Source organism: Corvus kubaryi, unplaced genomic scaffold (genome assembly GCF_017639235.1).
Source record: "Corvus kubaryi isolate FWS band 111438036 unplaced genomic scaffold, C.kubaryi_AGA036_p1.0 37308, whole genome shotgun sequence".
NCBI lineage: Eukaryota > Metazoa > Chordata > Aves > Passeriformes > Corvidae > Corvus > Corvus kubaryi.
Window position 1 is genome coordinate 14,786,754 of NW_024581096.1, and position 11,315 is coordinate 14,798,068.

The window sequence follows — 11,315 nt, forward strand, 5'->3', positions numbered from 1 at the left end:
AGCACCCCAGACCAGGTCAAGAAGAGGATTCCTACCCCACTGCTGCTCGCCAAGAGACAGGGGAGGGCAGCTGAGGGGAAAAAACAGCACAGAAAAACAGCAGCAGGGTAAAAAGCCAGAACAAGACTGTGATGCCAGAGATTAGGAAGGGATCTTTACAGAGACTGGGGAGCTAGACCTTAATTACATGCCATGCACTTGGGCAGTGAGCCACCAGCTGCCATTCATTTCACCGATGCAGCGGATAGATTTGATAATCACTGTCATGTAGTGGGGATAATCTTCCCCTCTCCATCTCTGGACACTTATTTCGCTGCAGGGAGAGTTGCAGCCAGCTCTGCAGAGAGCCCTGCACCTGTGTGCAGAGCCAGGGAGGTTTAGGGGTGTGGCTACAAGCGCCCAGATGGGTGCTGAGCCCTGCAGCAGGGGTGCATGGCCCTCCCTGTGGGTCCCCAGTGGGAGCATCTCACCCCAAAACCTCCTTGCAAGAGGGGACTCTGTCTCTCACCAGTGAAGCCAGTGTCATTTATTGATAGTGTCCCTGTGAAGCAGGCAGGGACTGAACGAATGCATGAGAAAGGCTCTGCAAAGCATCATAAAGGCAAGAGGAAAAGTGACGCTCATAAAACACCAAATGCCAGGAGTTAATAGGGGACACCACGGGTGCCACGGCTCTCTCCTCTGCCCTGGAAAGACCTCGAAGGAGCTCAGCTTTGCAATCGTTTTACCCATGGCTTGAAATGCACCTATCCCTTTCTTGTTTCTAAGAGGACAAAGTGGCCCCCAGCAGCAGGGCTGGATCCCTACTGGGGCAGGCATGGATCAGAAAGCCCCCCCCCCCAGCCCCCAGCTCCCATCCTCTCTGGAACGTCAATCAGGCACCTGCCAGCGCAGCCAATTCACTTCCATTTGGAAAATTAAAGAAATAAAATGAATCGTTTGCTTAATTTGAAAGGGTGGCAGGAAGCAAAGATGCCTTGGGCTCGTGCCAGCGTGCGGAGCTCTGCTCATCCGCAGGGTTTAGCTGGGGCAAACATCAGCCTCTTCCCTTCTTCTGTCTGCTGGGCCAAAGAGCCCCTGTCCCAGGGCTAGCTACAGGGGCTCCCAGTCTGCTCCCACCAGTCCCCGTGCTGCAAAACTGGGCAGCAGTTGGCAAGCACAGGGGTGCTCGCAGCAGTGATGCCCCCCATAAACTACATCTGAGGGCCACGGGGACCAGTTGCCCTCAGAATTCTGTCCCACCACTGGAAGGGTGAAACCACTTCCTCAGGCGCACCTGGGGTTTGAGCTTTTCTTTTTTTTTGTGCTTTTGACCTCTTTGACTCCTGCTTTGACTCCTGCTGGTCCCCTGCACAGCACAAGGCAGGAAAGAGGGAGCAAAGGTGGAGAAGGAAACAACAGCAAAGTACATGGTAAAAAACCTCCCAAAAAGTCATGTCTCTGCATCCCTATGGGCTCTGCTCTGGAAATGCACAACCTCCCTTCTGCCCCAAACTTTCAAGATTTTGGGGACATCACAGGAAATTCTCCCTGTCTCAGCTGCACTCAACTCTGGGGCAAACTTCCGCTCACCAGAGCTGGCCTCATGCTGGTGCTGCAGCCCCACAGCCTGTAGGATTCATTCCTGCTCTGTCCCAGGAAAAGCAGAGAGAGCCACTGGGAGAGGACCCCGTTCTCCAGCCGACTCTTTGAGACAGGACTGAACCCTGGGCTGTGTCCTTCCGCCTCCCCAGTGTGTCCTACTCACATGAAAGACACAAACATCATCTCATTGCTTTTTCCCTCTCCACCCCCCCGCTCTCCCCCCTCCCAAAACAAAGGCGAATCCCCAAATCCCAATTCCTTCCTGCCAAAGACACGTGCACCTGCAGAGCAGCTGATGCCAACATCCAGAGCAGAGCCAAGCACAACAAATGGGCTAAAGAGCCCTAACTGCACAGAGACCAGCTTACAAAAACAACAGTATTTCACCCAAACTCTATTAAACTGTCCTGGGTTATTGCTTCGTTTCCTTTCCCACCACTGAGGATCAAATGAGATTTCTGTGGCTACACAAGAGATGCTCTCACATCTCTACCTTCAGCTGCCCCTTCTGTGCTATGTGCAGGGTGAAACTCACTGTGGGGTGGCACAGCTTTGCATGCAATTAATTTCCCTTCCAAGATGACTTTTTCACACTGGGAAAAATACAGCCAGCAGCACATTCCCATGCACAGTAACCCAACAGGGCAGCCAAACCCACTGCAAGAGCCTGGAGAGTCCTCAGTGCTGGGGTCTCCTTGCAAACCCTAAAAGATGGGGTTACACAGGCTTCAGAGCCAAAAGGGACTGGTGTGATGCTGATACCCACCAGCACAGCCCTGACACTCTTCACCACCACAGCTCCAACCCCGATATTTGTGCAGCAGTTAACAAGGTATTAATCAAGGAGCAGGACACTGCTCCCTTCCCCTTCCCTGCGAGCATCCCCCTGGTTTTACCTTCAGCATTCTGGGTTTTGTTCTGGCAGACTTTTAAAGCCAGCTGCAAACTAGGCTCCTTGTTTACAAGTCAGAGGATTTAAGAGCCGTGCAGGAGATTCAGGGCATGGCTCCCATTAATTTCACCAAGTTTTACACATCTAAGCCTTAGCCATCAGTTCCTACCAAAAAAAGAGGCTTGCTTCGAGGGAAAAAATAGCCGAGGAAAATGAACTTTACTTACAGAGGCTTTTCAAAATAGAAATATCTAAAATGCAAAAGTTCTTGAAGGTACTTGCCAGGCTTTGCAAATAGATAAGGGCATCTGGAAACTAAAATCTCAAAATTTTCCACTGCCTGCCCTGTCCCATAGTATCTGTACACACACCCCCACACAAGCTCAGCCATCAGCAGCGTCTGGAGAGGAAACACAGAGAAAAAAGTCCAAGAAGTTTAATGAACTGTCACAGCTTAACAAACTAATCCCTGCTTATGCTCACCTCATCCCAAATGAGAAGCTGGGGAAAGAAAAAAAGAGTGCAACATGAGGCAGCTATCTCTTATCTGCTCCATTGCCCAGCAAGGGCAGAGGATTGAGCAGAGGCTCCCGGGTCATGGTGAGGCACTGCCTGCTCCTCCTCAAGGCATGGCCAGAACCGAGCAAATACCTAACAATAATTTCCCATGAAGAGTTTGTGTCTGTTTCCCAGAAAAACTTCAGCTAAAGGTAAGAAATGTGCATAGGAGCAGAGTGGCTTACAAAGCCCTCATGGAAGGATGGCTTTGAATTTGGACATGAGCATGCGCTGGGTGCAGAAAGTCTCCAGTGCTGTTTGTTCACGGCACTGGACTTGCCCTCTGCAGAGAGCAGGACGGCAGCTGAGCAAGCAAAGGTGGAGCCAGAAACAAAGGACAAAACTGAGGAGGAGGCGTTTTCCTCCTGCTTCCACTGAGCTCTGGAAAGATCTGACAGAGGTTCTGGGGAGAGCCCTGTGTCTCCAGAAAAAGCTAAAGCAGGAGCCACTGGCACATCAGCTGTCCTCTGTGAAGCTGCAGGTAGCCCAGCACCAGTGTCCTCATGCCCACAGGGCTGGGTGTCCCACCAGAAGCCAGAAACAGAGATGTGAGGCAAGTTCCTCCTGGGCGAGCTGCTGCTGAGAGACGTAAACACTTGCTGTCAGGAGGCACTGAGTGAGTATCTCACAGCAGTGCAAACAACAGCAAGTAGCATTTTCCTGGTAAAGCAGCATCCAGGCCTTCAATCAAAGCTCAGGGCTATTTTTTCTTAGGCCCTTTACTGAACTATCAAAAGGCCTGACCTCTCCCATCTCCCTTCTAAACACACACATAACTAACTTCTTGTCCCCAGAATCCTTCCCCTCCATATGAACAGCTTCCTGGCCATTCCTGGAGCAGAAAGAGGAGAAGCTCATTGTGTGAAATATCATCCACTCCTGACCAGCAGCTCTGATCTTCATAAAAACCAGCACCTGCACACAGCATCACATTGTCATCATGTGGGCACTGTTTGAGAGATGCCTGCAGGACAGCTGGTACCAAACTGGAAATGACTGCAGTGACACCCATGTGTAGATTTAGCCGAACAGCAAAGCTCGGGTGCAGATGCTAAATCAGCTGGTAATTCTGTATTCCGGTGAGAAGGTGGGATTTGTTTGGTTTGGGGTTTGGTTTTTGTTTTTTTTTTTGTTGGCTTCTAGGTAATACTTTTCTGACATGGCAAAGAAAACCCTGGTTCCATGTGATGATGGATGACTTGCTTTAAATTAGTGGAAATACCAGGTCTATTGTCAATCCATCTCACACGGGTGACATTTTGTCTCCCCTTTCTGTACAAGTTTATAGGAATAGCTTGAAAACTTGCAAGAAAAAATAGGATGTACAGAACAGCCCAAAAAGGGTGAATCTGGGGAAGCTGGTGGTGGTCCCTCAGGGAGTGGCGAGGAGGTAGGAGGTTAGGTCACACAGCACATATTTGCTTTTCACATCTTCTTCAAGAAGACATCAGTGGCTTCAGCTCAGGCCCCCAGCGCTGCTAACACAACACCCTGAAGAAATGATTCTCTGCATGAAAGCAAACAGGGTGAATGGGATCTGCTGCCAAACCCTTACATCTCACAGTGGGAGAGAGGGGAGACCAAGAGGAAATGAAAAACAAATCCTGGAGCTGGGGATGTGCCGAGGGGTGGCTTCAGCGTGGTGTTATCTTTGTCGGGCAGGGTGGGCTCTGCGGGGGTCACCACGGGAGGAGGGGATTAAGCACTCACATCCAGACATGGGTCTGTAAAGGCAGGGGAAAGGGGCAGATACTCTGAAAACCAACAGGAGGGCAGGGCAGGTCTCACCGGGGGGGTTGTATCCCCGTGGGTTCCACAGCTGGCCGAAGCACTGGTGGGACCTGGAGAAGTTTACGTGTTGGTGGCCTCCCTGGCAGCCAGGCTTCCCACAGACAAACCCCATGCCAAGGGATGGTGCCTACCTGCTCTGCTGCAGCCAGCCTAGAAAGAGTGAAAGGGATGCACACAGAGGAAGAAAGGGAAGGGGAAGAGGTGAGGAGGTAGCATTAAAATATGAATTAGATGAGACAGCTCTGTACATACTTTTAAAACTACCCAGATAGAAAGCCACAAGTAACCAGGTCCCCACACACCATTAGCACATCGCTTATTAACCGCCTATTAATGAAAGGCCTGCAGATAGCACAGTCCCCTCTCCTATCACTACAATGCTTTTCAGCCAGTCCTCCTTCTCTTTCCAATTTTACTGGAAGAAATTCCTCCAAAAGCTAACACCCGAGAGCTGCACCTCAATTTCTAGGTTCCTTTCTTTCAGCCAAAGCTTTAAAAGCAACAAATACAAGCAAAAGCAGCTCCACAGCAAATTTCCATCCAGTCCTTTTTCCATGCAGGACTTGCTGTGCACCAGTGAAAGACCAGAGCCCCTTTGGAAACTTGCATGTAGCTTCTCTCTCCAGCTCTGCCCACAAACACACATTGAAACCTCTTGTTATTTTTTATTATTTTTTTTATTCCAGGAAAATTATTTGCAAACTGAGCCCTAGCCCCCTAAAAACATGGTATGTCTCTTGCTATTTTCTGAAGAAGATTCAATTGGCCAGCAAGCTGTGTGCAGAAGTATTTGGTTTTCCCCCATAACCTCCGTGGCTGACTGCCTCTTGTGCTGTGAATAAGACTCTTAGAGAATAATTCTGCATTGACGTTGCAGAATACTACTGCTAATGTGTGTGTCTTCCAAGGATGACTATCTGTACCGCCCTCCTGTCGTTTCAGAGAAGCAAATTGCTTTCAGGATCCAGCAATAATTTCAGCAAAACCACAGGCACAAGAGATGCAGTTTTGGACTAAGAAAGCATCTCATCACTCCGCTATTTATAAAACTTTTAAAATACATCTACAAACATAAAAACACCACCCCCATGCTTGCACACATACCACGTTATTAGATCAGACCTCATAAAAGACCAGATGCTATCTTGGAAAGTAACTTCCTCGGGAAGACAAACTGCCTGTAGTAAATCCCAGGGCCAGCACGGGCAGCTGCCCCAGCATGCTGTCTGCGCGGGGCTCGCCACTTTGTGGAGTCTCGGGACAAATGGGGCAGGATTTGAGCGCTCTGCAAAGCAGGAAAGGAACAGAGAGAAGCCATGAAAATCTCACAGCGGCTGCTAGTCTGAAGATGGGCTTCATGCTGGGGTTTCGGGGTGATGGAGGCAGAATGAAAAAAACCCACAACCCACGGCTGTCAGCGGGCTGTCAGTGTCCCGGAGGCACCGCCATAAAACCCGCACGCAGGGAAGGGCTCGGCTGGGCAGCGGCAGGGCTGGTGACAAACAAAACAATGCTCCGGGTGACAGCGGAGGGAGACAATGCCCCTCTGCGCAGGGAGGCTGTCAGCAGAGATCCTCCTGCCCCGACAGCCTGGCTGCCAGCGAGCCACGCCAAGCGGGACGGCAGCGACTGCGTGTGCGCCCAGGGGCGGCACTCCCACAGGCGGCTTTCCCCCTGAGCAGCCTGGGGCCGGCTGCACCGAGGTGCCGTCGGATAGGCAAGGGACACCGGCGGGATGACGGAGGGCCAGCCCCAGCGCTCGGATGCTCGGGTGAGCCTCCCCAGGCTCGCCGACGGAAAGGAAAGTGCGCGGAGCGCGGAGGGATGATGCCTGTCCCGGATATTCGGCGCGGGGAAGAATGCGGAGTTCTTGGAGCGGGCATGGCCACCCGCAGCTGTGCAAACAACCCCGCTGAGGAGGTGACTTACCTTGTCCCCCGATTGAGATCGCAGACCGCCCGCTTCCAGGAAGCCTCTTCCCTTGCCCAAAGACAGGACAAGCAAAGCCGAGGGCTGTTTCCCAGCGGGAAGCTGCTGTCTCACAGGTCAGAAAATTAAATGAGCTGGCTGGGGTTAGGACTGAGCTCCGATAGCCACCATCAGCCTGATCCAGCCCAGTACGCAGCAGCTGCTCCTTGATTTTAATTTATCCCCACACTCGAGGTGAGTTTCTTTGCCAGCAGAAAAGCAGCAGCAGTGGCTGCAGACGAGTGGCTTTGCTGCGCTGCTTGGGTCTCAACGCCCCGCTGCAGCATCTCCCCAGCGCTGCAAGGCCAGGAGGGATCCCGCATCCAGTTGGACGGGCAAGAGGAATGCAAGGCCCCGATCCAGGAAAGCACATACTGATCCGTCAGCACCCGAGTATTCCTGACCCCTGTCTTCCAGAGGAAACTAACTTCAGATGGCGAGAGAGGGAGGAAGGGAGAGTGATCAGCACCAGCTCTGCAGAGAATTGGATACCCCAGCACAGGCGGGTCAGAGGTCACATTGGAAAATGCCATTTTGGAACCTAAATGCAATCCTGAGTATCAGCAGGTCCCAGCATAGTCTCTAAAAGACCATCACTGGTGCTGCAGAGGCAGTAGAGAAAGGGACAGCCAGTGATTGGAGAGGTATGGGCCATGCTCCTGCCTCCACCACAGCTTCCCAGCCCTACCCTTCCCACCTTCAAATAGGGAAAATACTACTTTTCTCCTGTTTTGCCTCACTGGACTACCTGCTGTAATAGATGGAGTCTGTAGGCCCTACAGTAAAAAAAAAGGTGAAAGGGTTTTGAATTCCACGTTTCCATGGATTTTTCAGAGATGGGGGTGAGGGGGGGGGGGGGGGGAGCGAACAGCACAGTCTCTAAATCTTTATTTCCTCAGGCTCCTTCAGCCTGTTTCCTCCCCAGCTTTTGTGCTACTTCAACCAACTTTTATTTTTGGAAAAATAAACCAGAACAAATGGCAATAAATATGGGCAGGCTTAGAGGAAAATGGCTGGGATTGCTCCGGATCCTGGCTGCGGTCTTCTGAACAATGCTGAAACCCCAGGGCCCATTTCTGGCCAGTGGCAGATGTGGCCCATGGTGGGAGATGTGGACCACAGTGGCAGCTCCACCAGATGACCCTCCTGTCCTGGGCAGGGAGAAGCTGGTCCAGCCCCAGCTGGGAAGGGGCTCTCCCCAGGCTCCCAAGCTTGGTGTGACTTTTCACTGCATGCAGCTATTGGATCCACGTGGGCAGAGGAGATGAAGAGTCACCAGGCTGTCCAGGAGCAGCCACAGCAAGGAGGTCATGGGGTATTGTGGCTTGACCCTGGGGATGGAGCCTGGTCTGGTGGCAGCAGAAACCACCAGCTGCAGCAGGCTGTGTGGATGGGGGCTTCCCTTCCCAATATCCCTGGGAGAAAGGGGGATGCTCTGCAACCCTCATGTGAGGCTGAATTCAGGCTTTTCAGGGTTAGGACCAGGGATGCTGTTCTATCACAAAGCATTAGCTTATCCAGAGCATGTCAGCCCCCACAGCCAGACAAAATCTTACTTCTCTGAGGGCTCTCATTATCACATGAATCTACATCTATGATGTTTTCCAATGTCTTGGCTTTGAGAGCTCTCAAACCCTTGCAAACGGTAGCTAGCAATGGATGAAACCTCAGGCAACTAATGCCTATTGATAAAATGTAATAAATATTCAAGCTAATCAGAAGGATAAAAATGAGAGAGGGAGGAGGACCCTGCAACACACTAGTTGTTGCCTGCCTGAGAACACCATCTTAAAATGATTGAACAACCAAGCCATCACAAATAACTGCAGCTACAATCACACCAGTTTTTCTTCTCAAAGCTCTTTTACAGCTTTGAAGATCCTCCACTAAACAGCACACTGAAGTGTGTGATAAAGATAAAGGAAAGAAAAAAACCCAAATCCCAAGAACACAAACCCTTTGCTCAACTGCAAACCTGACCACAGGGAGACAGCTGACCCATGAACCCGACACCAAGCAGCACATGAGCTGAGGGCCACCCCTTGCTGACCACCATAACCTCAGCATGTGTTTACTTCACTCCCATCTGTGACAATCTCTCTGTTTGTCTTCTCACCCTGGACTGTGTAACAGAAGCTGACAGGAAAAGAGAAATAAGTCACAGCCACTACCCTGAGCCCACACTACTGGCCACCGCTCCAATGACACAAAATACTTGTATTTCCCAAGGAGAGCAAGATGAGTGAAAACAGGAGAAAGGAGTAAGCCAGGCCACACAGAAGAAAAATGGTCAGGAAGAAAGACAGATCAAAAAAGCCATATTCTTAGGATGGGTTTCAGGAGACAACTCTGACAATCATACTTTATTCCTGGAATATGTTGCTCATTGAAGTTTTGGAAGTTCCATCTCTGGAAGTGTTCAAGGCCAGGCTGGATGTGACCCTGAGCAACATAGTCTAGTGGAAGGTGTCCCTGCCCATGGCAGAGGGGTTGAAATGGGATGATCTTTAAGATCCTTTCCAACCAAAACCATTCTGTGGTTCTATGATACCAAAGTCAGGGCTTGTCTCTTACCAGATCAGCTGGTGTTATCCCTGCCCTGGGGCCATATATCCTTCATCACACAGGGAGGTGACGTGCCACCTTGGTGCTGGCAGACTCACCTGAATTTGTTTCCAACAACAAGGACCAATGCCACCACCATCCCCTGCAAAAAATCCCACAAACAACCCTATTGTAGCAGAACAGAGGGTTAAAGTCGCAATTACGGAATTGGTAACACGGTTACCCAAGAGAAAAATAAACCAATTACAAAAAAAAAAAAAAAAAAGCCAAAAACACAATTCCAGATTATATTTTACACTCAAATTCCTCCTTAATTGCTCCAGTGTCTCAGCCAGTTTGCAGGGGAGGAGTGGGGACTGGCAAATTAGCTCCCCCCAGGGCCGCTTCCCCCTGGGGAGCTTTCCCAATTTACATTCCCATTGTGTTCTTTAATTAGTACATTCCTACAGCTTTTCTGAGAGTCCCAACACTTCCAGGGCTGTGACAGTACTTTATAAATAATAAATCGGAGGGAGTATTGACTGTACCCTGCTTCACTCCTCCCAGTGTCCCGGCCGGTGTCTGGCAGCTTTTGCAGAGACCACACACAGCCTAGAGCAGCCCACCACTGCCAGCCCCAGAGGCAGCCTTTGGTGAGGACATCAATAACCTTTTTTCATCCTCCCACCTTGCAAAACGTATTTGGAGACCTGCTTCCTGCACAGGATTCTCCCAGAGGAAGCATTTGGACTTCATGACATGCCCATAATGGGGTGCCAATGCAGGTGAGAAGGGCTGAGAGGAAAGCTTGAGAGAGGTGCCTGCAGCCCTCTGTCTGACCAGGATGATGCCCAGAGGCAGCAGTGGACCAGCCAGTCTTTACGATTCAGGTTCCACTTGGAGGCCTCCCAAACCCAGCATCAGCAAGCGCAGAGCATGCTGCTCCTCCACACGAGGACACAGGCAATACCCTCCAGCCCAAGATTCCTAGCACCCTAGGGACACATGAACTTGTCCTTAGGGACAACAAAAAGGGGAAATTTATTTATTTATTCCGCAGCCTGTGCCTGTGCCAGGAGCAGAGCGCAGGACTCCTTGTCAGGCAGGAAATCCTCCAGCGCCTTCAGCCTCACAAAGGTTTCACACGGATGATCCTAGAAACCAAATTGCAGGAGAAGCACAAAGTAAAGGGGAGACAGTGCAGCCAAGCCATGCATCAGAGCTGCAACCCAACGTTTTCCCAGGTCTCATTAGGGATGATTTATGAAGGCTGACACTGTCGTTAACCTCTGACCATGTCCCCACTGCCTGCAGGGCATTTTGCAGCCTGCCTGCGACTGCCCAGCAGCAGTGGGGGGGGGGAGGGGGGGCAACTGAGATTTTACCACCCCTGTTAATGCAATTAGGTGGTTTGAAGTAGACCCATTGGATCATCTTACCTGCAGCAACTCGGCCACTCCACTTGCTCCCAGGACAAGCCCTGCACATACTGCGTGCTTGCACACACGTGCAGCACTGCTTGGCACAGGCATTGGGCACTAATAGCCTGCCATTTGCAACCCCATCTGGTTCTGACATGTCCATTATTCAAAGGCATTTGGCAAAGACCTTGGGCAACTCATTTGCAGAGTCCGGGTCAGTTCACAAGCTCATGAATTCCCAAACTATTTGCTGGCCGTGCTGGTAGCCAAGCTGTGAATAGGTTTCTGGCAGATTTGAAAGGAGCCAGTGTTTTCTGAAAACACCTGCCCTCAGAGGCTGCAAAAACCCACAGATTTCCATTCCTGCTTAAGATGCATATCCAGCCCTCTGTAAAGCTGTAGTAAGATGAAAACCTGACTTATCTGCCACTATAGAGAATTCCCTATTTTTTATCAATCTCATGGGAGATCGAGTGACATCAGTCCCTGAGCCAGGGGTGCAAGCCTCACCTCACCTCACCTCACCTCACCTCACCTCACCTCACCTCACCTCACCT

At 50.8% G+C, this 11,315-nt stretch overlaps 1 protein-coding gene across 8 annotated transcripts in view; it reads right to left on the reverse strand.

Moving 5' to 3' along the window:
- CNTFR (ciliary neurotrophic factor receptor) overlaps positions 1-11,315 on the reverse strand; it is a 206,537-nt gene that overhangs the window by 122,724 nt on the left and 72,498 nt on the right. Inside the window, exon 1 of one of the 8 annotated variants that reach the window (XM_042028696.1) lies at positions 6,755-7,049. The exons of the other annotated variants lie outside the window; for them this stretch is intronic. The gene's annotated coding sequence lies outside the window, so the exon portion shown is untranslated. Of the gene's footprint in view, positions 1-6,754; positions 7,050-11,315 lie in introns of those variants that run through there. 8 annotated transcript variants of the gene reach the window in all.